Source organism: Schistocerca nitens, chromosome 4 (assembly GCF_023898315.1).
Source record: "Schistocerca nitens isolate TAMUIC-IGC-003100 chromosome 4, iqSchNite1.1, whole genome shotgun sequence".
NCBI lineage: Eukaryota > Metazoa > Arthropoda > Insecta > Orthoptera > Acrididae > Schistocerca > Schistocerca nitens.
This window is the reverse complement of record NC_064617.1, coordinates 691,926,294-691,951,034: the sequence shown is the minus strand read 5'-3', so window position 1 is coordinate 691,951,034 and position 24,741 is coordinate 691,926,294. Positions and strand designations below refer to the sequence as shown.

General features: G+C 42.5%; 1 protein-coding gene across 3 annotated transcripts in view; it reads right to left on the bottom strand.

Annotated features, from left to right (window-relative positions):
• Nucleotides 1-23,501, bottom strand: part of LOC126251924 (ankyrin repeat and BTB/POZ domain-containing protein 2) — a 671,398-nt gene extending 647,897 nt beyond the window's left edge. For all 3 annotated transcript variants that reach the window (XM_049952673.1, XM_049952674.1, XM_049952675.1), the window contains exon 1: nt 23,136-23,501. The gene's annotated coding sequence lies outside the window, so the exon portion shown is untranslated. The remainder of the gene's footprint in view (nt 1-23,135) is intronic.
• Nucleotides 23,502-24,741: the final 1,240 nt, after the last annotated feature.

Genomic DNA, 24,741 nt, shown 5'->3' with positions numbered 1-24,741 from the left:
ATGAATCCAGGTTCTGTTTACAGCATCATGATGGTCGCATCCGTGTCTGGCGGCATCGCGGTGAACGCACATTGGAAGCGTGTATTCGTCATCGCCATACTGCGTACCAACCGGCGTGATGGTATGCGTGAACGTCTCGGTCACCTCTTGTTCGCATTGACGGCACTTTGGACAGTGGACGTTACATTTCAGATGTGTTACGACCCGTGGCTCTACCCTTCATTCGATACCTGCGAAACCCTACATTTCAGCAGGATAATGCACGACCGCATGTTGCAGGTCCTGTACGAGGCTTTCTGGATTCAGAAAATGTTCGACTGCTGCCCTGGCCAGACATTCTTCAGATCTCTCACCAACTGAAAACGTGTGGTCAATGGTGGCCTAGCAACTGGCTCGTGACAATACGCCAGTCTCTACTCTTGATGAACTGTAGTATCGTGTTGAAGCTGCATGGGCAGCTGTACCTGTACATGCCATCTAAGCTCTGTTTGACTCAATGCCCAGGCGTATCAAGGCCGTTATTACGGCCAGAGGTGGTTGTTCTGGGTACTGATGTCTCAGGATCTATGCACCCAAATTGCGTTAAAATGTAATCACATGTCAGTTCTAGTATAATATATTTGTCCAATGAATACCCGTTTATCATTTGCATTTCTACTTGGTGTAGCAATTTTGATGGCGAGTGTGTATATCGTCGTAAAATTTCAATATTCTAGCTGCAGTGCTAGGGGAGGAAAAAATAATTGTGTGTACCTTCCGATCCTCCCTCACAGGTTAGGAGATATTACATAATAAACATTGACATGCATGAAACGTAACTTTAGTTTAGCGCAAATTACCCAGACTGCACTCAGCCAGCATGCGCCTCCGCAGTTGAGCGGTCAGCGCGGCTGACTCCCACGCGGGTAAGCCAGGTTCAATTCCCGGTACTGCCACTGATGGGAGGAATGGTTCGGGGAGCACTTAGCGTTGGGAGGCCAACTTAGGAGGTACTTGAGCGATTGGTAGCGGTTCCAAAGTCAAGAAACCTGACAACGACTGGGAAAGCGGTGCAATAACCACAGGTCCCTTCACACTGCGTCCAATGGCGCCTTTGGCAGAAGACAGCACGATGGTCGGTCCAGTCCGACCGGTCCGTCTAGCGCCAGAGGGCGGAACTTTACGAGAGGCGCTCAATAAGTAATGCAATCCATTATTTTTCTGAAAGCAAGTTGGTTTTATTCGGATTCCAATACATCTTACTATTCCCCACAATTTTGATCTACGAGACTCTGTTTTTCAACATAATGTCCGTTCAATGCGACGACCTTACGCCTTGTTACCGTGAAGGTCGGTATGCCCGCATGGTACCACTCTACTGGTCGACGTTGGCGCCAACGTGTTGATGCATCTGTAACCTCCCCATCATCCACATACTGCTTCCCGTTTTCATCCTTCATTGGGCCAAACAGATGGAAGTCGGAATATGCGAGATCCAGGTTGTAGGGTGGTCTCCGTATACATTCTGCAAGCGCCCAGGTAGATCTGTGATGCTCTGGTTTTCCGCCAAAAGAAACTCAGACAGCTCTCTGCTTGGAAAGCACCTTCGTTACAAAAAACATTTTGAAGGCTACGTACAGCGCTGCCACCTATCGGAACTTTATGAAACTATAGGGACCAAAGCGGGAATACTACAGGACGTCCCGCAACATCAGCGTCTTTTCAACCGAAATTGGCTGAGAAAGAAAGGTACTGCATTACTTGTTGAACGCCCCTCTACCTTTAACTACTCATCAAGTGTTTTGTAATGAGAGCACTTACCCACTTCCAACAAACTTTAAACATAATTTCAAACATTTTCTAAACTACTTCTGCTTACATGCTTCAGGCGTTTGAAGCTGTTTTACACATGAAAGTTCGATCGTGATTGGGGGGGGGGGGGGGGGTTGTTCACTGGTACGTTGGTACGTTGTTGAAAATGCTTTGGTATTGTTAAGACAGCGCTGAAATTTTTTTTTAATTCTGGACCGTACATAAGACATCAGTAACCCTTTAAACAGTTCCTTGTTAATAAAAGCGAAATATAATTAGTGGAAATTTGTACTGTTTTAAATTTATTCTCGTGGTGGTCATAAAATAGCCCCCGCCACTGTGGTACGCGTTCCTGAAAAAGAGGTGGCATCGACAGGGCTAATTCGGCAGTCAAATGATACTACACTTCTAAGTTTCGTTAAGAGCTCAACTTTGTGTTTCTCTGCATTAAAAGTAGGTTGCCAGTTCTTGTACCAGGATATTGTCTTACTACACGAAATTTTGCGGGATAGAATTCTCTCATAAACATCGTCTGCGAAAAGGCTGAGACTGCAACTAATAACATGCATTAAATCAGTCATGTATTAAAAACAACAGTCCTGTTACAATCCGCTGGGGCACACCAGATATTACTACAATGTCTGTCCTTGATGACGTGCTGCGTCTTGCTTGTTAGAAAATTTTCGATCCAGTCGTAAATCAGGACAGACTTAGCACAGATACGTATTTTCTTTAAAATGCATCGATGTGGTCCTGAATCAAAAGTTTTTTTAAAGTTCTGGAACATCGAATCAAACTAGTTGGCTCTGTCTGCAGAACATTATGTTAGAAGAGGGCGAGTTGATTTTCGCGTGGTCGGTGTTTACACAAACCAAGCTGATTTCCGTGGAGAATATTATTTTGTTGCAAATAGGTCCTAATGTTTTTTACCACTTGTGAGCAAAACTTAAAGACGACAGTAACTTTCCCACTGCCAACTAACGTAGCTCGATGAAACTTGTCCATACATAGGAAGAACTGCTGCAGTATAGTACAGAAAGCAACTGGAAGATATATGCAGTCAGACGAATAGAAGCCGGCCGGTGTAGCCGAGCGGTTCTAGGAGCTTCAGTCTGGAACCGCGCGACCGCTACGGTCATAGGTTCGAATCCTACCTCGGGCATGGATGTGTGTGATGTCATTAAATTAGTTAGGTTTAAGTAGTTCCAAGTTCTAGGGGACTAATGACTGCAGATGTTAAGTACCATAGTGCTTAGAGCCATTTGAACCATTTGAGACGAACAGACATGACACTTTTGATCGGAATGGACAGTGTCTTGCAAGGACTATATAAGATGAACATCAACATAATCAAAACGATGATAATGGAGTATAATCGGATTAAATCAGGTGCTACTGAGGGAATTAGATTAGGAAATGAGACACTTAAAGTAATAAATGAATTTTGCCATTTTTGATGCAAAATAACGGATGATGGTTGAAGTAGGGAGGATATGATGTAGACTGGCAATGGCAAGAAAGCGTTTCTGAAGAAGAGAAATTTGTTAACATCGAGTATAGATTTAAGTGTCAGGAAGTCCTTTCTGAAACTATTTGTATGGAGCGTATCCATGTATGGAACTGAAACAAGGGCGATAAATAGTTTAGGCAAGAAGAGAATAGAAGCTTTCGAAATGTGGTGCTACAGAAGAATGCTGAAGATTAGATGGGTCGATCACGTAACTGATGAGGAGGAATAGAACTGGGGAGAAGAGAAATTAGTCGTGCACCCTAACTAAAAGGAAAGATCGGTTCGCAGGGCACATTCTGAGGCATCAAGGGATCACCAGTTTGGTACTGGAGGGAAGCGTGGAGGGGTGGGGTGGGGTGGCGTGGGGGTAAAATCGTAGAGGGAGACCACGGGATGAATACAATAAGCAGATTCAGAGGGATGTAGGGTGCAGTAGTTACTCGGAGACGAAGAGACTTGCACAGGATAGAGTAGCATGGAGAGTTGCTTCATCTTTGGATTGAAGACCACAACAACAATTTCACTGGAGTCAGTGCGATTTGTGATTGTCTCCTGGACATAAAAAAAGGCGGGACATGGTTCTTAATAGATTGTGTGATCAACAAGGACGGCAATGCATGCCCTGGGATGTGCTTTCATGATGGTCACATAGTTAGTAAGGAGTTCTTGTGTTAGGGCGCTCCACTTGACAATTGCTGGACGATCGTTGTTGCATGTGAACTTCCTGCAATACGTCTCCCCAACGCATCCCACACGTCTCTCATTGGGATTTAAGTCGAGGGAACGGATAGGCCAGTATATCCGCCGAATATCATCTTGTACCAAGAACTCCTGCGCTGTCCGATGCGGCAACGCATTGTCATCCCTAAGAGTGAAATCAGGCCTGAATGCACCCCTCAAAAGGCACACATGGGCAAGGAGTACAGTGTTACAGTAACGCTGACCAGTGAGAGATTTGGAGGTCAGTACACGCATGCAACATTATCATTCCACGCATCATAACACCTGAGCCGCCAAAACGATAATGTTCGACAATGTTCCTGGGTGCATTACGTACTTTCATGTGGCGTGTTTCTTTGTGTTACCTCCTGTAGTACATTGTTGCATTTCTTTCCATGTATGATCCAAGCTTTCCGGCCAGGGTGGCCGAGCGGTTCTAGGCGCTACAGTTTCGAACCGCGCGGCCGCTACGGTCGCAGGTTCGAATCCTGCCTCGGGCATGGATATGTGTGATGTCCTTAGGTTAGTTAGGTTTAAGTAGTTCTAAGTTCTAGGGGACTGGTAACCTTAGAAGTCCCATAGTGCTCAGAGCCATTTGAACCATTTGATCCAAGTTTGATCGAGCAGTGTTACTTGGCAGTGACATATCGCGCGAAGTTACTTTCCTCCCTAAGTTTTGCACGGTGGCTGGTTCATTCATTTTTTTTTTTTTACGTGGTCAGCCAGCCACATAGTCCTGTGAATCTATTTTAGTGTTTTAAGTGACAGTTTTAGAACATATGAACATTTTAACCTATCTTATAGGATATAGGCTAGTGTGATTGTGCGAGTGACCATTAGTGAACTGGGAGAAAGTATCAGCAGTTTTAGCTCAGACTGCTTCTTAATTTTGTCCTATTTTCTACTTTTTATCCACATTCGTTTCTACCAATTTTCGTATGGTCGCTGATAATCTCGAAGTTGAGCGCCCCACCCCCCACCCCACCCCTCCCCCCCCACACACACACAAAGAGAGAGAGAGAGAGAGAGTTTTGCACACCAGTGTAGTTTTGTAGTATTCTGCGACAGTATGCTGCTCGTGAGCGAAATTCTGTCATCTGAGACACATAGAGGCTGGAGCTTTGCGTTCTGTCTGTAGTAATAATTTGCTGCTCGACTGCCAACGAACGGCATAAGGCCGGCCGCTGCGACCGAACGGTTCTAGGCGCTTCAGTCCGGAACCGCGCTGCTGCTACGGTCGCAGGTTCGAATCCTGCCTCGGGCATGGATGTGTGTGATGTTCTTAGGTTAGTTAGGTTTAAGTAGTTCTAAGTTCTAGGGGACTGATGACCTCAGCTGTTAAGTCCCATAGTTCTCAAAGCCATTTGAACCATTTGAACTCAGCCAGCCAGTTATGGACGGGGGCTACAATTTAAGGCGAGTTTCGTACCACGGTGCAAGTAAGCCTGTTTTACATTATCTAGTCATTTCCAGAAATTATCTAGTCATTTCCAGAAGTGGAAGAAACAGTAAGTGACAATGTCTCAGGACTAGAGTTGCGCTCTATCAAAATTGCGGTGCGGTCGTTTTGGTCAAATACATGATTGACATAGTAAATGCTACGGTTACAGGTAGAATTGGTAGCGCTGGTAGAGAAAGAAGGATAAGTGAATGTGTGAGGTAGAAACATGTAGCCAACAACTTTTTTTTTATTGTTTGATTTGCACATAATTACAACCGCGTTTCGTTCCATTGCGTATTCTATTTCTTTCTAAGATATAAATTCCGTTTTATAACTAATAAAAATTATCTGATACCGAAACTTCCGCGCTTCTGTTGTAAGTACAGTTTACATGCACAAACATAAAACAAATCTATTATTATTGTTGACTTTTGTACTCAACAGAACGTTCATCATGATCGAAGGCAAGAGTTTCCTTTTATCACTGATAAATGCGAAACATGTTTCATATAGGCGCGACGAAGTTTTGAAGCGATATCTGATATGTTTTTCTTTTGCATTTTAATTATACCGTTTTTCGAGGAAATTGCGTTTTCCAGCGCTAGATCATAAATCTGTAAATTTATTTATTTTTGATACAACATTCATCTGTTTCACGCTACAAATCAACAATTTTCAGGTAAAATACGAATTAAATATTGAAAATTTCAGTTTAATTATAAATATTCCGATTTCCAGGGAAATCTAGTAAGACACTGACATACGCAAACAAAGCAATCGAAATGAAGTACCATCCGATAGATACGCAACACTTAACTGAACGAAGCTACTAGGAGAACTGCCGCAGTCTACGCTTACTTGTGATAGTCTACAGTAGCCTGTAGTTTTCCAACTCTACTCCGGACCAATGGAGAACTGAACCTCGCTTTGGATTCGTAAGTTCACCGTACAAAATTTTAATCTCCGCCCACCCACCCACCTGCCCATTCAAAGAATTCACTGATAAATTTGGAGCGCTGCTGATGGTGTAGGTGTCACTCAAAGTGATCCTCCACTGCCGGCGTAAATCATAACAGTGAAGTGGCGTGTACGTGCGCGTCACTTGTATGGAATCAGGGCAATAAGAAGGGTCGGCGCGAAAACTTATCAAACAGAAAGCAAAGAGTTAGCATCTATTTTAATGGCTTATATTATTTTCCTGACTGGAAAAAAAAAATATCTCAGGGTGTTCCACAAGGCTCCATATTAGGTCCAGTTCTATTTCTCTTCTATGTTAATGACTTAGCATTAAACATCAGCTCCCCATCACTTCTGTTCGCACATGATACTTCTGTCTTAGTTGAAAATCAGGATTCGGAAAAAATTCCCAAATCTGTGATCAATACTCTCAGGACCTTAGAAACTTGGTTTCAGCTAAAAGGGTTGAATCTAAACGTATCTAAGACTCACATGATGCAATTCAAAATCAGACAGTCAAAATTTTGTTCACAACACCCAAGATATAGAAGTTGACTCAGTCAGTTTCTTAGGTTTAAATGTAGATAAAAATTTGAGTTGGCAGGAACACATTGAACACCTAGCAAAGAAACAGAGCATCTTTGCATTTGCAATGCAAATATTATCAACTGCAACTGACATGGACACACGAAAAGTAGCATATACAAGCTACTTTGAATCCATTATTAGATATGATATTGTTTTATGGGGTAACTCAACAAACATAGTACAGGTACTAAAAATACAGAAAAAAAATCATTCAAAATATATCCACTGTAAATCACAGAGAACCATGTCGTCCATTATTTAGAAAACAAAATATTAACTCTACCATCCCTATACATATATGAGATTATTATATTTTTGTACACCAGACATGAATTATTTGAAGGAATCCATTTTGTCCATTCACTTGATTGTTGTTGTTGTTGTTGTGGTCTTCAGTCCTGAGACTGGTTTGATGCAGCTCTCCATGCTACTCTATCCTGTGCAAGCTTCTTCATCTCCCAGTACCTACTGCAACCTACATCCTTCTGAATCTACTTAGTGTATTCATCTCTTGGTCTCCCTCTACGATTTTTACCCTCCACGCTGCCCTCCAGTACAAAATTGGTGATCCCTTGATGCCTCAGAACATGTCCTACCAACCGATCCCTTCTTCTGGTCAAGTTGTGCCACAAACTCCTCTTCTCCCCAATCCTATTCAGTACTTCCTCATTAGTTATGTGATCTACCCATCTAATCTTCAGCATTCTTCTGTAGCACCACATTTCGAAAGCTTCTATTCTCTTCTTGTCCAAGCTATTTATCGTCCACGTTTCACTTCCATACATGGCTACACTCCATACAAGTACTTTCAGAAATGACTTCCTGACACTTAAATCTATACTCGATGTTAACAAATTTCTCTTCTTCAGAAACGCTTTCCTTGCCATTGCCAGTCTACATTCACTTGATACTAGAATCAAAGAAAATTTTATGCTGCCCACCTACCGCCTCAGACTGTATTCCCAGGGGCTTCAAAACATGGGAATGAAAATTTGTAATAAATTAAAAGAGAACAAGTTAATGCAGATGAATTAAGGTCCACTTAAAAGAAAGCTATTTGACGCACTGACACTGAAATGTTATTACTCAGTGGATGAATTCCTGCGGGACAAACTGGAAATTTGTGCTGGAAACAATGTGTACACATTCCAAGAAATATCCTTATAGTTTTATTATTTATTTTAGTGCTATTATTTATTAGTGTAAGAATCGTTGTAGTTGTATATAAATTTTTGACATGCCTCCTGTACGCAAACCAAATGGATTGCAAATGTGCGTCGTGAGATGAATAAAACACAATTCCGCAATGGCAGAAAAGAGTTTACGTTCCTAGTTTGACGAACACTGAGAAATCCTACTGCACTTCGATTGGCTCGCTAAATAATGATGCAATCTGAATGCCATAGAAAACGTCTGTAACTATTTGAAACAGAAGGTGAAACGTAACATTAACTGATTTTTTTCCGTCGATGCTTGGCAGAACATGATAAGAATATTAAAAAAAGGAAAACATAATTATATTTATTTGGTCACGAACCGTCTTTCGGCTTCTCAGACCATCTTCATATAACAACTGTATGTTGCAAACACAGATAAACATGATGTACCACTTACACCGATATTATTTGTACAGAAGATACAATAATGACGAAGTGTTTACATAGCGAAAATATTACATTAATTCCATTAACTAAAAAGGGGGTAAACAAAGTTTTTATGTGGAGATACATATAACAAATAACATGAAATAAAATTTATTCAGTTTCAATCTAGTATTTGTAACGAAAACTTAATTTAACAAATGGGAAAACGGAAATCGAGTCTGATCATTTAATACTAGGCTGGAATTACGCGGCATGTGTTTTTTTCATGTCCAGTACGGTCATATTTCTGCTTAATGTAGATATTAAGGTGCGTTTACACTGCGATTTGTATCGGCACATGTATGAGATACATGTATATGCGACTTTGCGACATGTATCGCGACTTGTATGAGTTGACAAGTATCAACCTCATACATGTATGAGCGTGCGTTTACACTGGTTGATATGTATCACTGTGCGATAGCTTCCGACGACGATTTGGAAGTTTTCACATTTTTATGTGCTGATACACTTGCTCTTTTGGAAGATGATAGGAAGAAAAGGCGGAGGAAGCGTAGATGGTGGCACAGAGAGTTTCTCGCGAATTAACGCTAGAGGATGGCGCATATTTTAGAAATTATGTTAGGATGAGTATGGAGGATTTCCGCGGTTTGTTATCACTTGTGGCTCCTCTTGTGTCCAAAACCAACACAAACTTTCGGGAAGCGATTCCACCAGAGGATAAGTTGGCAGTAACACTCCGTTTTTTAGCCACTGGGGATTCCTCGTAAAACGAAGATTTCATGACAAAACATTTGCATTGTCGTGCGATTGCTAATGCCAACGTCTCACACACGATTGTCGGCATCCGTTGTCAACATTATCACGCGAGGCCGCCGGAATAACAGCAAAACATTGATATACGTGCCAGATGCATGAAAAAATTATATAATGTATTACATACTCTGATATATATTAACTTTTACCTTCACTTCTTGGGATAAAACTTGCACAATGGCCTCGCAAACATGAAGAATAATGTTGCATATGGCACTTTTTGATATTCTATGCAGATACATTAACGTCGAAACGACAGTCGGCACCTTCAAAACTCAAACAGCCGCCAAAGAGCCTGGTACTACGCATGCGCTAATCGTCGAAATAAGCGGCAGTCGACAAGGCGACAGGAAATGATAGTACTGCGCATGCGCGAGTTCTTCAAATGTCGCTCATACATGTCGCGTATATGGCCAAAAAGCGATATACAAAATGTATACGCGACATGTATGAGCTCGAGGGTCCGCATACAAGTTCCGTGAATTTTTGTATGAGGTGATGTATCGCGACATGTCAAATTGACATGTCGCTCATACATGTCGCGATACATGTATCCCAGTGTAAACGTACCTTTAATACAAGATAACACGTATTCAGCACTTACAGGAAAAACGTAGCTCCTGTACAGTAATCCCTGCAAGCTCACAGCGTTCACACAGCCACGAACAGGCAGCTTTCCATTCAGTGGTGCATCGCCTCACATCTGTTCCATTATCCAAATCAGCCTTTCAAACAGAACTACCAACCATCAAACAAATCGCTTCCAGCAATGGGTATGGCTCTACCTTGATTGATAATATTCTACAAAAAGCAGAGAATTGCACCACTTCTGTGCGCTGGTCAACAACAATCGCTCGATAGTTTCAAAGCCTGGTGCAAAATTCCATACTTTGACAACATTTTTTACAATTTTGCAAAGAAGTTTAAAGTCTCGTAGCTACAGACCTGCATTTTACAATACCAATAACATATTAAAATTGCTATTGAATATTAAAGAAAAATGCAACCCTTGGCGAAGAGTGCTGTATGTACAATAATTTGCAAGCAGTTTGAAAAAGTGCACATTGGTAAGTCAGGCAGATCTGTGGCAATAAGGCTACGTAAACAAGAGAGATGCTGGCCATTAAAGAAGAAAGAGTCGACTTCTGCTGCTCATCTTTAGCAGAACTTGAAGTTCTACATTCTGTCAAAAAAAAAAGGTCCAGAAAGATTACCCTACGGGAAACATGGGAAATCCACAAACAGATGACACAAACAGAATGAAGAAAGTCAGTCTAGTACAAAATAATCAGTCTCAATTTCCGTTTTTGTTAAATTATGTTTTCGTTACAAATACCAGATTCAAACTGTAAATTCATTTCATTTCTGATAATTAATTATACCTATTTCCAAATAAAAACTTTGTTTACCCCCCTTTTTAGTTAATGTAATTATTGTAATATTATATTAGGTACACACTTTGTCATTTTGTATCTTCTGTACACATAATATCTGTGTAAGTCGCACATCATGTTTACCTGTGTTTGCGACTTTCAGTTGTCACGTGAAGATGGGCCTGAGAAGTCGAAAGCTGGTTCGTGACCAAATAGATGTAATTTTGGAGAACATTAGTGGGAGTGTTCTTCTTTTTAATACCGAAATGTAATCACGAACATCCCCGCAATCAGGCACCTCTGTGGGATCGAATTAACAATGAGTGTCTTCAGAGGGATGTGGCATACCTGAAGACCACCTTTATCAATTACAAGAACTTATAACTGTGCAATCTTCGAATCAGTACTTTGCTTTTGCAGCCAGTACATGGACGCACCGACTAACTCTCATCACGAACAGAACAGCTGTTAAACGGGCCCTTTACACGTTCAGATATTTGCACTGACAGTGTTTGTAGAGACAAACCGTTGCTTCAGTCAGCTGCCACGTACCTCGGTGTTACTGCCTAATTGTTACTGAAACTCTTTCAAAAGAAGTTATCGTTTTTCTCATTTCTGTGGCATTTCTGCTTATGTCATGGTGTAACATACCGCAACAACACATAGTTGGGAGATGTAAATGTGAATTGACTACTACACCGCAGACCAGATGTGTAGACGGTCGTTGAGAACATGGTCTGCTCAGACAAACCTGAGTGTGTAAAGGGCCATTTAGACGAGACAAAGGAATTAGGAGTGTCTTGCTTAGACTATCAGGGGGATTAGCAACCACTCAGTGATGGTACTTGAAAGATACTCGATTGATATTACTATTAGATACCAGGATGCAACGTACTGGTTAAAGATGGCTGGTCTGGACCAGGTTAGAGCGGTAACCAGTGTACCTCTAAATACCAAGCACCAACTTAAACTCTGGCGTAAGGAGACCTAGCAAGGTGAACGAGAGGTCAGCAATAAGGGAAGAAGAGCCGACGCAATTTTCCCCGACATCTCGGAGCGGTTGACAACGAATCATGTCGACCCTACCAGCGGCGTGTTGCACTTACTAACTAGAAACAGACCTTATCTCAACCGCGTGGGTCCACAAGGTCAGACACAAAATTGCACTTGTGGGGTATTAAGAACCCAGAACATACAGTCCTAATCAGCGGGTATTACAAAAACACCAGGGGAACATCACAGGTACACAACACAACCACTGAACGCGAAATACATGAAGCCATTAGGAATGTTGATCAGTGGAAGCATCTAAAAAACTAGCAGATAAAATTTCTAAAATAACTTACAAAGGATACCTACACAATTGGCCACACAGAGAGCAAGTCAATATGCAACAAAACGTGGGACTTCATAGGGTGGAAGAAGAAGAACAAGAAGGAGGAGGAGGAGGAGGACGAAAACCCACCGAAAAATTAACCGACTATGAACTCTGGACGACAGATATGTTACATACTGACATATTAGGCTAAACAGAGATCGGTCATTGTTACCGAAAGGTCGCTTTTAAACAGTACATAAGTATAAGGTAGTATTTTAAACAGTGTCCGCGTATTGTTACGTAAGAATAGAAGTTTTTGAAACGTGATGCTACATAAAATGCCGAAGATCAGATGGGTAGATCACGTAACTAATACGGAGGTACTAAATAGAATTGGGAAGAAGAGGAATTTGTTGCAAAACTTGACTAGAAGAAATGATTAGTTGGTAGGACACGTTCTGAGGCATCAAGGTTGGTTGGTTGGTTTGGGGAAGGAGAGCAGACAGCGAGGTCATCGGTCTCATCGGATTAGGGAAGGATGGGGAAGGAAGTCGGCCGTGCCCTTTGAGAGGAACCATCCCGGCATTTGCCTGGAGCGATTTAGGGAAATCACGGAAAACCTAAATCAGGATGGCCAGACGCGGGATTGAACCGTCGTCCTCCCGAATGCGAGTCCAGTGTCTAACCACTGCGCCACCTCGCTCGGTAGGCATCAAGGGATCACCAGCTTAGTATTGGAGGGAAGCTTGAGGGTACAAATCGTAGAGGGAGGCTAAGGGATGAATACACTAAGCAGATTCGGAATGATGTAGCTTGCAGCAGTTACTCGGGTAGTGTAGCATGGATAGCTGCATTAAACCAGTCTTTGGACCGAAGACAACAGCAACAACAAGAACAACGACATAACCTTAGTTCTAAGTATATTACACCCAGCAAATTAGATGACCTTAATCAAGTTATCTACCACTAACACACAATCAGGTGTGGTGTCTGCGGATCAACGGCTCGATGACAAATACGAGGTATTCACCCTCAGGTATCAAAGATACCAAGGTGGAAATTCTAACATGTCATCTAGCTTACCTTCTCTTTCTCCTTATAAATTGTCACACAATTTAATTATATTACCATTTCACGAACGGTTATTTTGTTTTAAGTAAGCAAAAATTTGTTGCAACAAAAAACAGAAGAAAGTAAAGAGTAAAAGAAAGGGGCCTCCACGTGACGAGCTCAGGTAACGGTATGGGTCGACCAGGCATTGGTGGTGGCCACTCTTGACTCCTCCAATCTCGGCAGACAGAAGCAGCGACTAGGAGCCCAAAAAAGACCCATCTCGATCATTTTCAGACAGCAGCTGTCGGTTTTATACATGCGAATCTTCTGCTTTTTTGACTACATAATCTCCACATCTTATTGCCAGAATGTGTGCATATCTACACTGCCGGAAAAAAATTCTGTTCACCTGGAAAACTGACGTATATTTCGATCCGATGACGGCACATGCCACCTGGGGGATAGTAGATGTACTGATAACGGTTTCAGCGTAGTCCCCCAACAGAGAGCGTAGAGCGCCATCTGTGTCTATCCTTTAATACGGAATGCTCACGGCCATAATGCTCAGTGTCGTGCGAACGTGTGAAGCGAGTAGGCGACCGTACCACGCAGTCGTGCTCGGGCTTCCTACAGCCAACTGAGTCGGACTACGGACACACACACACCTCTTTAATACGTTCAACATAAGAATAAACCTGATGTAAACAAACACAATCGCGATGATTGGTCAGAAGCCGTAACACAATCGCGATGATTGGTCAAAAGCCGTAGCACACGTACACTGGTGTTGTTACGCTCTTGGAAGTAGGTCCTACCTATGTATTAGATATCTTATTACTAAGTTACGTTAAATGAAACTTTAAGATATTCAAATGTATTAATAGCAATCAACATTTTCCTTAATCACGCTTTAGCTACGTAGTTTTTATTTAAAAAATCGTGTAGTCACAGCCTCTGCCGCTTTGTGCTCTGATTGTCGCGCTGATAATGTGCAGTATGAAAATGGCTGAGGCTGCTTTTCTCTTCCGTAGTGGTTCAAATGGCTCTGAGCACTATGGGACTTAACATCTGAGGTCATCAGTCCCCTAGAACTTAGAACTACTTAAACCTAACTAACCTAAGGACATCACACACATCCATGCCCGACGCAGGATTCGAACCTGCGACCGTAGTGGTCGCGCGGTTCCAGACTGAAGCGCTTAGAACCGCTCGGCCACAGCGGCCGGCTGTTCCGTAGTGAAACACGCGCGTGGAACACGGTTAAAAGTGCAGAGAAATAGGCTGTTCTTAATGTTTTTCATAAATTTACGGAGATAATCGGCTCTGAAGTTTTCCCAGTTGTATATACAGCACTTAATATACTACCTTTTGTTGAAACTGTAGCTCAGCCGGTAGCGTTATGGAACGTGATCCAATTACAGATGTTCTTCCTGTGATTTAAAACCTCGAGATATCATTTTTTTTCCTCGTTCGATTTGTAATACCTACATCTCGTAATTATAAAACTCATCATCATTTTTTATGAATAATGCACGACTTCTTGTTTCTAATTACATATTGGACGCGAAATTCATGTTTTCATTTCCAATACGAATTCTTAACTATCGATGTTTTATGAAAGACTGTTCGTATAAGTTGTTGAAATTAAGAAAACATAACGATTTAATTTTTAAAGCAAAAATGAACAACCAAATCCTCTTTATTTTGACTATGCCCATCGTTTGATACAACAGAGGTAGATGCGTATCGTAGAAACATGAACGACAATGATTTTCACAGCATCGAACACATTGTACTAACGCTGCATTTTTACATTTGCTGCTATACCATTACAATATGAACCCAACAGAACTGATCTGGAGCCAAGCTGCGGGATTTTACCCGAGAAGTAACAAGACTGTTAAGCTGCCAGACGTACTGGAACTAACGCACGCAGCTTTTTCACACGTCACTGCCGAACTCTGGCGGGATATAGAACGGCTCGTCATAAAAGAAGAAGAGAAAAAGCTGCGCCTGGTTGGCTTCATGGTTTCTGTTGTTGATAGGCTCGTTAACAACGTAGCAGATGACACTTCCAGAACTGAAATGTATTTCTCTGTTTCGGATAAGGAGCTAAGAGATTACCAGTGAAATCCTTCAGTACTCTCTTACGTTACACACAGCTTATGCAGAAAAATTACCCTATGATTAAGTCAGAAATTCTCATCATTCTTGTTTTTAATTACAATAGTACGTTAGCTAAAAACGATAACGTGTTGCGGTTTTCGTCTAGTCGTCTAAGGAGCGTATTGTGGGATATTTGCAGTGTATTATTTCATTCTGCTTAAAAATTAAATGACATTCGAAGCTTTATTCCACCTCTGCTTGTCTCTTTTTGCGTGTGAACTGCAGCTGGCCACGCCACTGCAGGGTAGCTGTACCAGCTGACCGGCCAGTGCTGTCCAAGTTAAATGAGCCGGTAAAGCTGTTGTCACGTATTATCGCTAAGCCGCTGTGCGACTAAAGCAGAGTACAAAACGTACCCCGTACTTGACAGTACTCGAGACAGCTTGGCTGCAGCCCAAGTGAAACGGAAATCCAACGAGGTTCCAGAAAACGCGCAAGAATACATAATACAATGTTTTCATCAGGTTTATCCTCATGGTGAACGGATTATAGCCTGTCTTCACTTACGCCGCGGCATCGACTTGGAGAGCTCGATTGGCGCTGTCAGAGGATCACTGGAAGATGGAATGGCACGCCCTGGTTTTCAGCAATGAACGCATATTCTGCCTGCGTGTACGACATGGACCTGGTGCGCACTGTCTCGTTGAGTGCACTAACCCAAGACGCACTGGCCCCCGCCCCATGCCGTGTGGTCTGGAGTGCGATGAGCTACAACTGTGGTCAAAGACCTTGTAAAAAATAACTAGACTCACTGATGGCGCTGCAGTCGCGGGATAATTTGAACCTTCGGCTGGACGCCATTATAGTGGTTGTAATCTGATGTGTTGTGTAGTACTGTTGTTTACGAAGACCCTGATTCAACGTTGTATATTTGTTGAGACGAACATACAGTATTTGTTACTCGTAATTCTACTGTCTGTACGTTCCAATCAAAAGAAGTACAATGGTGAAGAGTCTTGCAGCGACTAATTGTACAAATAAATTCGAGAAAGGAACGAATATTACATTTCACAGGTAAGTGAATATTTTAAATTGTTTTGTATGTCAGTGCACTTGCTTAATAAATGTTTTTGTAACACGGTATTAGTATCAGGTCTGTGCATCTATTTGCAGGTTTCCTTTCTCAAAACCACAGCTGTTACAAAAAATGGTTACACGCTGTCAGGGGGCAATATTTCCGACCGGCAGAATACCATTTTATATGTTCTGATCATTTTGAAGAAAGTTGGCTGATCTGTAGTGTTTTCATGGTCTAGGTTAGGTTGAAACTTGATAATTTGGTCGTGAGTTGCCAAAGCACTATGCCATATATAACGCACTTCTCGTCATAAAATCTAAAGCAAGGTAGAGTCAGAAAATATCTATTAATATAGTGGGCAAATCTTCGAGTATTTTGATGCATTTTGCGTACATCTATCGTAAATGAACTACGAAAAATGCTAGGGGTCCAGTACGTAACTTTTTAGCTACGGCAGATTCCATGTAGTACGTAAGATAAATTCATAAACAGTGACTAGTTGCTGTTTGTTCATAAATTAAAAAGTATATTGTAGTAACGTATTTAAATGAGGCATTATGTTTGTGACCTAACTCAAGGGAAGGCGTTTTATAACCAAAAGCGATGTATAAACATTCGAACTCCGCGCGTCAGTTTACCACTCTAATGGCCGCCGGCCAGCTATTCAATTTGTCCGATCTTCACAGTCGACCACTCGTGCGGTTGTGGGGGCCTGACTGTGGTTCACCTTTGGTGTTTCTGGAGGGGACGCTAGCCAGCGCCGGGTACATGCACAATGTTCTCAGACCTGCTCTTTTGCCATTCTTGCCCCAGGAAGGCGATGTGTTTTTCCAACAGGATAATGCTCACCCACACCCTGTCCATGACACTCAACGTTTTCTGCATGACGTTCTGCAACTTCCTTGGCCAGCATGGTCTCTTGACCTGCCTCCACTCAAGCACGTGTGGGATATGATGGGACGAGAATGACATATGTGACTCGTCAACCAACAAGTGTTACAGAACTACGTGAACAAGTCGAGCAGGCGAGGCATAACGTATCCCAGGACAGTATTCGCCATCTGTACAATCGACTGGATATCAGAGCCAGCACCTCCATGCCACCCGTACTAATACTGGTATTTCAGCGTGGGTCGATACCTGGTACCTCAGAGCCGCTTATGCTATTGATCTGTAAATGTAATCATTTCATGGACTTCATATGCACTGTTGCAACAATAAATTTTGAGTGAACAGGAAACCTCTGAAAGGGTGTACTAATTCTTGTCAGGCAGTGATCAAATGGCTCTAAGCGCTATGGGACTCAACATCTGAGGTTATCTGTCCCCTAGACTTAGAACTACTTAAGCCTAACTAACCTAAGGACATAACACACATCCATGCCCGAGGCAGGATTCGAAACGGCGACTGTAGCCGCAGCGCGGTTCCGGACTGAAGCGCCTAGAACCGCTCGGCCACAGCAGCCGGCGGCAGTGTATATTTACGTATATACTCCAGGAGCCACCTTACGGCCGGTAAGTACTTGGTGTTCTCTGGTCATGGTCATTTCGCTACATAATCGTGGGAGGATGTAACATGATTCCTGATTAATCTCGGGATATAAGCTCTCGGAATTTTAAATGCAAATCTCTCCTACAAGATGCACAACGTGACGTTTTCGCGCTTATCAGACAAACACATTAGGAAAAGCGTTAATCTTCTTTGGGCACTTTGCGTCTTCCCAATTAATTCGATTTGGTAAACATCCCAGACGGACGAACAAGGCTCGATCGATTATGTAATTTCATGGATGAATTACACTCCCTTACGAATCTCCTAATGACTCTCAGTTTAGCATTCACTTTTCATGCAACTAAGGAAGTAACTATTGGTGCTATATGCAGAGCCTTTCGCAAATAGTGTAAGTAACAATAAGGAGTCTTTCTTACTATTCTTACTGTTTGTACAGTACTGTATAATTTTGGTGAAGCTCAATAGTTGTCAGTCCCTGCAAAAAGCCTCGACTGTCTGCAAATCTTCCTGTATTGGGCATAGTTCCTACGCACAGCAGAATCACCACAATGAGCCTCCTAGAGCATTCGATATTATCCACTAGGTCACTTAAATATTTCGTGAAATGTATCAGCCTTTGGGGTATTACCGAAGTTACTTTTACAACAGTAAGTTTCGCAACAATGATGCGATGAGTTCTATCTACTAGAGAGTTCTGAATAAAATAATAATACTGCTCCGATATCCTGTACTCTAGCATTTGGTTCACTTGGCATCAGCCTGGAATTGCAATAAATACCTTGCAGACGTCAATGATTACGGCCTGAACCGCTGCCTTCTACACTGAAGAGCCAAAGAAACTGGTACACCTACCTAAAATCGTGTAGGACCCCGCGAGCACGCAGAAGTGCCGCAAAACGACGGGGCCTGGACCCGCCTAATGTCTGAAGTAGTGCTGGAGGGAACTGACGCCATGAATCCTGCAAGCTGCCCATAAATCTCTTCTGAACAGCACGTTGCTAGGCATCCGAGATATGCCGATTAATGTTCATATCTGGGGAGTCTAGTGGCCAGCGGAAGTATTTTAAATCAGAAGAGTGTTCCTTGAGCCACACTGTAGCAATTCTGGATGTGTGCGGTGTCGCATTGTTCTGCTGGAATTGCCCAAGTCCAATGGAATGCACAATGGACATGGAATGGATACAGGTGATCAGACAGGATACGTATGTGTCACCTGTCAGAGTCACATCTAGACGTATCACTCCCACTGTATGTGTCACCTGTCAGTCATATCTAGACGTATCACTCCAACTGCACATACCCCTCACCATTACAGAGCCTCCACCAGCTTGAACAGTACCCTGCTGACATGCAGGGTCCATAGATTCATTAGGTTGTCTCAAAAATGGCTCTGAGCACTATGGGACTTAACAGCTGTGGTCATCAGTCCCCTAGAACTTAGAACTACTTAAACCTAACTAACCTAAGGACATCACACACATCCATGCCCGAGGCAGGATTCGAACCTGCGACCGTAGCAGTCGCGCGGTTCCGGACTGAGCGCCTAGAACCGCAAGACCACCGCGGCCGGCTAGGTTGTCTCCATATCCATACACTTCCATCTGCTCGATACAATTTCAAACGAGACTCGTCCGACCATGCAACATGTTTCCAGTCATCGACAGTCTAATGTCGCTCTAGCCCATATCAATTACGTTTCATTAAATGGTTCGCACGCTGGCACTTGCTGATGGCCCAGCATTGAACTCTACAGAAATTTTCGGAAGGGCTGCACTTCTGCCACGTTGAACGATTTCCCTCAGTAGTCGTTGGTCCTGTTCTTGCAGTATCTTTTTCCGGCTGCAGCGATATCGGAGATTTGATGTTTTACAGGATTCCTTATATTCATGGTACACTAGTGAAATGGTCGTGCCGGCCTCTGTGACCGAGCGGTTCTAGGCGCTTCAGTCCAGAACCGCGCTGCTGCTATGGTCGCAGGTTCGAATCCTTCCTCGGGCATGGATGTGTGTGATGTCCTTAGGTTAGTTAGGCTTACGTAGTTCTAAGTCTAGGGGACTGATCACCTCAGATGTTAAGTCCCATAGTCCTTAGCGCCATTTGAAATGGTCATACAGAAAAATCCCCACTTCATGCCTACCTCGGAGATGCTGTGTTCCATCGCTCCTGCGCCGACTTTAACACCACGTTGAAACTCACTTAAATCTTGATAACCTGGCATTTTAGCAGCAGTAACAGATCTAACAACTGCGTCAGACACTTGTCTTGTATAGGCATTGTCGAAACAGCGCTGTATCCTGCCTGTTTATATACCTGTGTATTTGAATACTCATGCCTATGCCAGTTTCTTGGGCGCTTCAGTGTCTGTGGGCAAATGGAGCTAGTTTATGTTGAGCAAACATCACCGGCAATTTTCAGTTCAATGGACAAAAACAAACAAACACCGCCTGAACAGGCCTTGAATGTCCAATGGTAGCGACGGTTGCCATGTCATCCTTGGCGTCACTGGATGCAGATACGGAGGGGCTTGTGATCAGCACACCGCTCTCCCGGCTGTTGTCAGTTTTAGTGACCGGCACCACTACTTCTCACTCACGTTGCTCTTCAATTGGCGTCACACGGGCTGAGTGCACTCCGTTTGCGACAGCATTCGGCACACCGGGATGGTGACCTATCCACGTGCTAGCCAAGCCCGACAGCGCTTAACTTGGGTGATCTGATGGGAAACGGTGTTACCACTGCGGTACTGAAAAAAATATTGTGATTGGGCTATTGAGCAACAAAGACGAGTTGCCCTGTTAGGTGAATCTCTTTTAGTGTCAAGTCACTTCGATGGAAGTGTCAGGAAGTGTCTACAATTCAACACTGTCTTCTGGGAGACGTGCGCCATGAGCATATACATGCCAGGGACACAACTTTGCATTACGTTTTTGTGGGGCCTTAGTGTACCAGTATTACAGAAGATATATAAAAAATTGCTGGCGTCAATACTCTAGCTTCTCAACTACGACACTTCGTAGCTAATTCCTTCCCCACTGAACATGGCATTTTCCAGCATGACAGGTCACAAATCACCAACTTCCAATCTCCGCTAAATGTACGTGGGCAATAGGTGCTCAGTACATTGGCAATTATGTGCCAACGATGTGGAGTTTCCGTGCCACAAAGAATTTCTTGTTTTCTTAACGGTTCTTTCGGCATTCAAGGTTGGGGTATAACAAGAAAATGCTTGGGTGTGAGCTGTAGTTGTTCCAATTTTTTTTACGATCATTATAATGTGGAGGTGGCTGCAAAATGTTCGTCACTGGTTCTTGTAATTTTGTAATTACGTTCGCATCTAATTTAGCACTCTTCTGATAGAAACACCCCCCCCCCGCCCCAGTTCAAACTTTTCTACATTTCTTTGAAACTGTCTCGAGTGTCAAACTAGCTATCAACCGTATTGCCATTTTTTGTATGCACACGAGACCCCCTGCAGATACACTGTTAAGTAGCAAACCTGTGGACTCTGTTATACACTGCACTGGTGATTTCTCTTTTGTTTTCCCCAGTCCCCTTCGTACAGAATCTGTAGCACCTCAATGCTATATTTACGACATCATTTGCTCAGCCCACAAATGAATCTGTTTGTTCACCACATTTTATATCCTTAAGTACTATTACTCTCAGATATACGGGTGAAGTGGCCTGTATCCAGTTGTGATTCTCTAATCCTGTAATGCTGTTACATTTTTAAGTTACCATAACGTGTTTTTCTGAGTTACGCTTCTACTGTGGCCCATATACAGTTAAAATAACCCAATTGCTTAATTTCGTTAATCATAAACGATGTTTTAGGGAAGTCTGCAACTGTGTCATTCACGATTTAAATAATGAGAAACTGCACCAGATACTAAGTTTTTCATGCTTAGCATACATAACACGTTTCGAAAATTTATTCTCATTTTCAAGTGCATTTGTTTACATGAATATTGCAAACACCAGCAGAATATTCATGTAAACAAATGCACTTGAAAATGAGAATAAATTCTCGAAACGTGTTATGTATGTTAAGCATGAAAAAATAAGCAACTGATGCAGTTTTTCATTATTTAAATCATAAAAATAATTTTACTGACTAAACCATAAATGTAATTTATGAAGAGAAACGGTCCAAATACGCTTTCCTGGAGCGCGTCGATAGTTACGTCTGTGCCTGTTGGTAATAATCTGCCTCGGGATAATGCGTTTTGTTCTGCTAATCAAATTCTCTCGACACAGTCTCACAGCTGACATAGGTGTCCCATACTGGTGCAAATCTTCAGTGCGATTTTATGTATTACTGAGTTTAATGCTCTTCGAAAGTTAAGAAAAATTGCATCCACCGCTATACATGATCTACAGTCTCGTCTGCTCCAAGTTTTGGATGACGATTAGAATCAGTGTTGTTAGCAACGAGCACGACATCAGGGTGCGCTATTCTGTACTGACACTGACACAATTTTCTTTGTTGCAACAATTACTGCACTTATTGCGTACTGTCTATTGCACAATCTGTTGCACTTATTACCACAGGGCTAGTAAACTGTTATCGAGAAAAAATACACAGTTGTCATAAAAATTATTGAGTGGCATGTGTACACGTTTGCGCGTCTGGTTATGCATCTGAATGGCAGTAACGTGAGAGGGTAGTACAGAAATCTTCCTTAACATCAGAACTCTCGCTTTCAAACAATCCACGAACGTATATTCATGTCTTATATTTCAAAACTACCTTTGCATAGTAGGTTGACTATACGAATTGAAGTCGGCTCTGTCTCTTCTCAGAAATCTGATGTTGCTAACAGGCACTGTACAAAGTATTTAACGCAACCTAATAACTCGACGTATGAAGACTGTTGAGTACGGAAAATAAAGTTAAATAATCACCACAGCAACTGCAGTATGCGATGCCACTTAGGAAGATCGTCGCTCTCGAAATAACAATACAAAACACAGTGCAATAACAATACACAGTGCATACACCAAGTGCAGTCTCGAAATATGTTTTAATCGAAACAGGAATTTTCCGTGTGCGTGCCCCAAGACAGCCTGCCTCCGTTGGGTTGATTGTGCCCCGAGGCAAGACATTCCACAGGGGTGTCCAAAGGCACGAGCAGTAATTATTTGCTACGAGGAACAACTTACGCTAATGCAATCACACCATCTTGTGTTAACTACTACCGTGCGTTAAGTAAACGCAGCACCGCAAACACTATTTGCGCAGTGAATTATTATTTCACAATTACTTACCGTCTATATTCTGCGTCCTGCTAGGGCCATCGTCGGTGTTTTCTGCAATTTCGTATCACACGTATTGCCTGGCTCGCTGGTGTGAGAAGAAACTACGGGCACTTTGTTTCGCGATACATCGCATGCAACCATGTCGGGTTGTCACCCTATGCAGTTGCGGAGGCACTGACAACGATGGATGTAAACAATGTGCTCTTGCAAGAGCAGCCAGCGGACACTTCTTCGAAACACGGAAATCAAAGTGTATCCTACTAAAAACGGTTTTCCTTTTTTCAAAATGTTCATCCACACCTATAACACGTTATTACTTATGAAAACAACTAAAGCGATTCAGCAGTCCTCGTGACAGCAGGCGGCAAACGCACTGCTAGTTCGCGCGGTGGGCGGCAGCACTGTTTCCACCTCGTCCACCTGATGGCAGCACTAGTCGGTAACTCCCGAGTGTCGAGAGCAGGCGGTTGGTCGAGATAGGACGAAGGGGGCAAGGCGCGAATTTTTTTTGCTCCCTACATATTTCATAGGTGCGCCACTATGTCATATTCATGAAAACCAGTAACGTAACGCAAATTTCAGAACTGAAAAACTGATATAAGCCTACAACTTTCGAAAATTTGAAAACATCTGACAAAGACGGCTAACAGACTCAGCAAATATAATTTGAAGTACATGGGAACAACTGCTTGCTTGTCTGTCCTTATCACCCACTTATTTTATCAAGTGTTAAAGTATTCCGTGGAAAACGTTACCGGGCACTATTATAAAATTACGACTACTACGAAATTACCGATAACTATGCTTTGTTTCCGACTGTTAGTATTCAGAACGACAATAACATCCATCTTAACTGGCGGCATTTGGCATTGGATAAGCCTTCTAATTACTGTAGGCTTTAATCTGAATGTTTGGATTTGACCTGTAAAGCAAGTCTATCGATCATCAAAACAAAAACTAGTCCGAAGGTGGCTATGAAATTCTAGCTCTCCACAGAAGATCACGAAATTTGCAACTCAAGTTCATAAATAAACTCGCACTATGGATTCCTCACTTAAAACGCATTCTTCTCGCCCCTAGAGTTATCAAGTTGAAATTTATGTCATCTTCTAATGTATAGGATCCCTTGGTGGTGTACAAAATTGAAGCTTCTAAGTCTATGGAATGAAAAGATGCGGCCATTTATATCACATACTTACTTACCGTAACCTACAGGGCACTATCTGTTGTTATAGGATTGTCAATTTGGCAAGGAGCAAGATTTAATAACAAAAGCACACGAGAAAAACCGAAGAGTGTTAATTTGTAATTATATCATACGAAAAAAATCTCTATGTCATTTGTTGTCCGACTGTCGGTCCTTCCGCCCATCACTTAATACGCCGTTTTGTCATCAACAGGTAGAGGTATTAAGTTGGGACTATTGTCACGTACTAAGATCTACGCTCCCTAGGTGGTGAAACATAACTGTAACTTCCATGTCAATGCGATCAAAAGGTACGGCCACTTTTGTCACGCATTTGATACTCGAAAACAGTCTCACCGTAACCTGTAGAGTATTTTCTGTTGATCTATGATCATCAAATTTGGCAGTAAGCGAGATTTAACAGCAAAA